General features: G+C 39.2%; 1 protein-coding gene across 2 annotated transcripts in view; it reads right to left on the minus strand.

Annotated features, from left to right (window-relative positions):
* Positions 1-5785, minus strand: part of AMER3 (APC membrane recruitment protein 3) — a 41609-nt gene extending 35824 nt beyond the window's left edge. The window contains exons 1-2 of one of the 2 annotated variants that reach the window (XM_074833598.1): positions 5680-5741; positions 4106-4141 (exon numbers count right to left, since the gene is read on the minus strand). The gene's annotated coding sequence lies outside the window, so the exon portion shown is untranslated. Of the gene's footprint in view, positions 1-4105; positions 4142-5679 lie in introns of both variants that reach the window. The other variant, XM_074833599.1, reaches the window with a different exon arrangement.
* Positions 5786-6016: the final 231 nt, after the last annotated feature.

A 6016-nucleotide genomic window follows, 5' to 3' on the forward strand; every position in this document is an offset into this window, starting at 1 on the left:
ATGAAAAATTACCAGTACTTCCTTGAGAACAATCTCAGATCGGATCTGTGGATCCACACCTGCACCCAGTACAAAGACAGCCAGGGAGATTTTAAATTCAGCACCAAGCCTAGCCTTTGTACACTCTTAAAATACAACTTAAAGCAGTCTTTAGCCTACCTTGAACTATAACAGCTGTCTGTAGCCTCCAGGGGCTTCCCAGTTGCCAGGACTTGCTGGGAATGGCAACACTCTGACCAACACCTCACCAGATACGGGTCTGTGTATCTGGGAGTTGTGTCACCTGCAGCTCTTCTCCAGCAGGCAGGTCAGTGACAGCCTGTTTCTTATAGAAGCTGCAAACTAGCAGGTGATTAGCAGTATTTACAACTAAATGTAGGTCAGTGACAAAAGGTAGAAAACCTAAAGTGTGAATATTTGACATCAAGACTATGGATGCTATGGAAAACAAGGTGGGTGGTGATAGATGGGCCCCTATCAGTATGATTGAGATGTTGGCACATTTATTTGCATTTGGGGCTGCATGTGAGTATTGCAGAGCATTCTCAATGAAAGCCAGTAAACATTTTACTATACTGTCAGGTATCTGGAGTTCACTGATGCTGCAGGAAACTTGTTTTGCATATTTAGAAATAGGTCACTGGGACATGATTACATTCCTCTTCTGAAAAGCAAGGTGTGATTGAGAAGAAATTCAGTGCACAGAACTCCAGCAGAGTTGTGAAAACGATTAGAAACAGCTGACGCAAGACCTATTATTAATATCCCAAAAATAAAGTGTCTGACAGCTCGGTCCTTTGCAATTGTAGAAGTAGGTACTGTGTCCCTGTGGGAAGTCCTGCTGCTGAGAAGTTCCTTAGAGGTCTGTGACATGGCAAATGCTAGTGTTATAACAATGTTATGTAGGACTCTCTGAAGTCCTACAGCTGTTTCTGCCCATTCTAAGTATTAAGCAAGGGTCATTTTTGTAGGAAATTGCATACTTGGGAAGTTTTTCTGTAGATGTATTAAAAAGGCTTTTAGAGGTGGATCTGTTTTATTGTCAAGTATGAAACTCGGTAAAGCTACGAATTCAGGACGTCATTAGATAATCTTTTGAATAAAGAAATCTTTGATCTGAATTGTATCTCCTTGATAAAAAACACAACAGACTACCAGTTTGATAACCGGGTCTAGAAACTTCAAGACTTGTTCTGTCTTTTTTTTTCTAGACTAGATGAACAGTTTTAACATGAAAGCCAAAATGGCCTGAATAACATCTTGTACTGAGAATATATGTAGTATAACAACATAAGATACACTGATGGTAGCCTATGATACCTTTTCAGATTCCTCTGATGAGAAAAAAAAAAAAAGTTAGGTGTTGTTTGTTTGTTTTGTTGGTTTTTTTTTAAAGATCTACTACACATATAATCACCAACTTTTTATGCTAATTGTTTAATGCCTCTATTTAATCCCATATATTCTTTTTCTCACTTTCCCCCAGGATTCATGCCAGACTAATTAGTATCTAGTTCATTGTGTCATCTGCTTATTCTGTTTTAACACTGTCACAGCTTTGGGAATCTTCCCCATTAAAAATGTTATTAAAAATGTACACCAAGACAGGGAAGATCTCCTCAGTCAACTCTTGGAGGGCTTATAAGGACAGACTACCAGAGTCTGAAGATTTTTTAAAATATTAATCTCAGAAGCTGTTTTGTAACTTCCCATACTATGAGTTCCTCTTCATCCTCGTATGATATAAATTATCAGTGAGCTTCTTTCCAAACATAGAACAGAAATATTTATGCAATGCTGCTCTCTTTCTATATCTATTAATATCTATTAATATTTTTAGCACTTTTGGTTGTATTGGACATGATACCTTTTTTTGTCTCTCTGAAGAGACACGAGTTATATCTCTAACCCCAGAAGCTGTACCAGTGAGGTTAGAAACAGATTAATGTACTGTAAGGGAAAGTTACCCTTCAGTGGTTATGTAAGGCTAATCAAAATTCTATGAAAAATGATTCTAGGAATTTAAAAAATGGTACATCTTCTCTGGGATTTCTTGACCCATACACTCAGCTACACTATTGCCTGCCTCTGTTCTTTTTTAATTATTCTCCTCTTGAACTTGCAGTATATCTCTTCTTCCACAGGGATAAAGGGTGTATAAGGGACTGATTTCCACCTTTCCACAGGAAATACATTTTGCAATTAAAAATCACTGTAAAGATCAGAAACCTGTGGAAACTAGCAGTCAGTCTACTAAGGCTAGGTTGTTCTGTTTTCAACTGGCTTTGGATGTTTTCTTCATTAACGTTACTTGATCTCTTTTTTTTTAATATCTGTGAAATTACTTATGGAACACATGTTTAAATAGAGGACATCCTTGAATCTTACACTGGGCTACAGTTTAATTGTCATTTACAATGATCTTGGGTGCAGCAGCAATTGAGACTTCCCATCTACAGTAAACAGTACTTTTATCTGTCTTGATCATACCAGCTGATTGCTTTTAGGATTTCACAAGTGTCCAAGCAGGCAATTAGATCTGAATTTTGGGCTTATACTATGATAGAAATAAGGTTTTGGTTTGAATTTGGATAATATTGTTCCTAAAATGCAGAGATACTTCATACTCAACCACATACCAATCTGTGCAGGGTATCTGACAGCCTCTTCATAAAACCGGAAGGTTTTACTATGTCTGTGATTTTAGAATAGGAAGGTGAACACGTTCCTGTGGGCTGAGAAGACTTGGTTTTAGGACAGTCAAAGCAATTGCTTGTAGTTCTGGGTTATGAGGACCTGAACAAGTCTGAATTAGGTAACTGTTCCGGTTAATAAAAGCCATATTCAGATGGCCTAAATTCTACCTAAGTCCATGTCAACAGACAAGGAGGCCAAAGAGGGTGCAGTGGAGCTGGACTAGATATTCATTAGAAAGCAGGAGGAAGATGGGCGGAGGCAGGATGCAAACTGTCCGAATATAGTCTCTGTCATGTGGGCCAGAGAAAAGAAGGGTCACATTTGCTGCTGCCTGTGGCCCCCAGAGCTTTCTGTCAGGCTGAGCTGTCTACAATTTTCCCTCTCTGGAGGAATGGGGGAACACTTGCTTTGGTTTTTGGGCTGCTGTCAAAGTTATTATCTTATATCTTACTAGCTTATCTCACAGCAGAAAGGTTTGTTTAGGTTGTCTTCAAAGAAAAGGCAAAATAGGTTGTGCTTTAATGTGTCAGTAGCTAAAATAACAGTCCTCTTGGATGTAACTCTAGGAAGATCACCCTCCTGGGAAAGTAGAAGTATCAGCTTCAGTGAGGTTGCATGGATAGAAATAATAGTATTACAAAGAGGGAAGTTTAGATAAACTCTCTGGCTTTGGCAAGTTTGGCTCAAAATTAATTTGCTTAAGTAGGAAAAAATGTAATTAGGGTTTATTTATTCCAAAATCAGGTGTCTGGCTTGGACATTCTTACTGTTTGTTTGATGTGTAATTTATATATAATTGTCTCTCTTGGAGATAGAAATAAGTAAAATTCAGAATACAGTCATTTTTCAGGGGAGCTAGGAGTGCTCTTTCTGCTTCTTTGCATTTAGATCATTCTTAAAATTGGCAGGTTGTGGAGATGGCACCTTGCTTTCTCTTTCTAAGCAGAATTCTGCATGCCACTTGGAGTCTTAATTTCACCTCCCTCCTAGCATTTTCCTTTGATTAAATGAAAGAGTTGATAAATATTGCATATTCTTTTAGGTTTTTTAATTTAAAAAGAAGGAAAAAATTTCTATTTGGACTGCTTTTATGTTTTAGGATACAAGTTTGGAGTGAGTCCAAAATCCCTTTTCCACAAGTGGCTTTACATCAATCAGACTTAAGATCCTGAGTACCAGTTACCTTTGAAAATGTTACCCCTGCTTTCCAAACAGAAATGATAGCATAATTAAATTTCCTGAAAACATATATCTAGTTCGGGCATTTGGACATGTATTATGCTTAAAATGGATGCACTTTAAGATGAAATGTTTTTTAAAATATTTCTTGAGAAATTGTATAATGGGAAAGGGAAAAAGAAAGGGAAAAAGAGAGCGCTCCAGGAGGCTCTCCCCACGCCAAGTTTACCTTGGGAGGATTTTTGCTGGGCACCAGTTGGAAGTCCTAAAATGCAAAAACAAGCAAGCATGAGGTGGTGAGAGACACAGCTACTTTTAAAGTCAGTGGACAATACTAATTTTTAATGCTTAGGATCTAATCAATTAACAATGCATAAAGAACAGCTGGTGCTCCCAGTAAAGTGTGTGTGGGGGGGTATTTTTGAAATAAGACTATTTACAGTCAAAACCTTAAGTCTATCTCAGAAAGTTAATAATGGAAATCCTTACTAATAATCATGAACATATATTCTATTCTGTTAATTTGTTTTTAATTACAAAGCAATAAAATGCTTCCATGTTAGAGGGTGGTGATAGCCTGTCTGCAGTTACTGTAACACTGTTTCTAGTAAGCAAATAAACATAACAGTTCTTATGGTAAAAACCAAAGAGGATTTTAAAGCAGGGCTCATTTTCTCACTTAAACTGATTAGCCTGCTAGTATTTCATCTCCATTAGAAAACAGAAGAGAACAGGGTGGAAAGGATGGAGGATGTAATCAGGGATAGTCATGATTCAGGAAACAGAAGAATGTTTATTTTTAAAGACGCCTGTGTGACACACAAACCTGCATTGAGATCATGCCTCTTGTTAGGAGTGCTCTTCTCATCATCATTAGTGGCTGCATCTTATCACTCCCCTTAATCATTTGTCTCTCTTGGGTAATCCAGGATGTCTAATTATTTGCATATACATTTAGGTCAGGCAATGGCTTTCTCATGAAGAACCAGCAAAAAGCACATTGGTGTGTTTTTCTTCTACCTTAATTCCACTGAGCACATAAAGTAAAATCTTACACTCCCCAGCAGAATACTAGAAGGATGTGTAGTTAAATGCTTAATCTTATTAGCAATGTGCTATAGCGAAGCCTGAACCTTCCTTTAAGCCCTGCCAACTGTTCCGTGGAGCTTGGGATTTTTCATAGTAAAATTAACCACGTTTCTACTCCCAGCGTACTGTCCTGTGGTGTGCCTACAGGAGGGGTCCCTGGGGCTACAGCAGCACCCACTGCTTCCCCCAGCCCCGCGTGGGGCGTGCGGCAGGGGGGGAGGAGGCTGAGACCATGACAAAAGGAGGCTCCTTCTCTGACAAAACCTCTGCACCCCTCACTCAGTTTTCTTCAATACCTGAGGCTGAAAGAAATGTAACTGCTTGAAATGTTCCAATTACACCCTGTAAAAGGGCAGCATAAACTCCTGCACAGGGAGCTATCGAATCATCACTATTTCTAGGACAAGGCAGATGAGCAGAAATTTCCACTGTGTACCTGACCTGCAGCCTGTTGGTACCAGACAGCAAAGTGTTAAATGCTGTCAGCTTTGTCTGTTTTCAGTAATTTATTGCTTTAAAAGGAGATAGGATGGGCATTTATATAATCACAGGCACACACTTGTCACATGTATGAAAATAAGTAAAAAACAATGCTTCAAAAATGAGCAGTCATCCCAAAATACTAGTCCCTCGGAGTCACTGTGAGTGTCAGAGCAAAGGAAATGCCATTGCACCAGAGCAAACAATAAGGCAGATCACAAAAATCCTACTCACCATGTTTTATCACTGAGCAGAAATCCTCTGTCTCCTAGCCTTGCTACTGAGGCTGGTCTTTATCCAGAGGCTCCTGTGATGCTTTTCAGATTCTGAGGGGCTGGACCACTGCTGCTCTCCAGTGTTACTCTCCACCCCCTGTCTTTTCCTCCTCCTTCTTCCTTCATCCCCACCCCCTCATTCCTCCTGCTTGTAGCTTTTTCGTACCTTACATAGATTCTAGGCTTTCCACATGTAACTTGATTTAGGAAAGATGCTTATTTCAGCCATCTGCTTGATGCCATGGAAATGCTTCCATTGCTAAGGAATAAAAGCCCAGAAGGTAAGCTCGGGAGTC

Source organism: Strix aluco, chromosome 9, assembly GCF_031877795.1.
Source record: "Strix aluco isolate bStrAlu1 chromosome 9, bStrAlu1.hap1, whole genome shotgun sequence".
NCBI classification, from domain to species: Eukaryota; Metazoa; Chordata; class Aves; order Strigiformes; family Strigidae; genus Strix; species Strix aluco.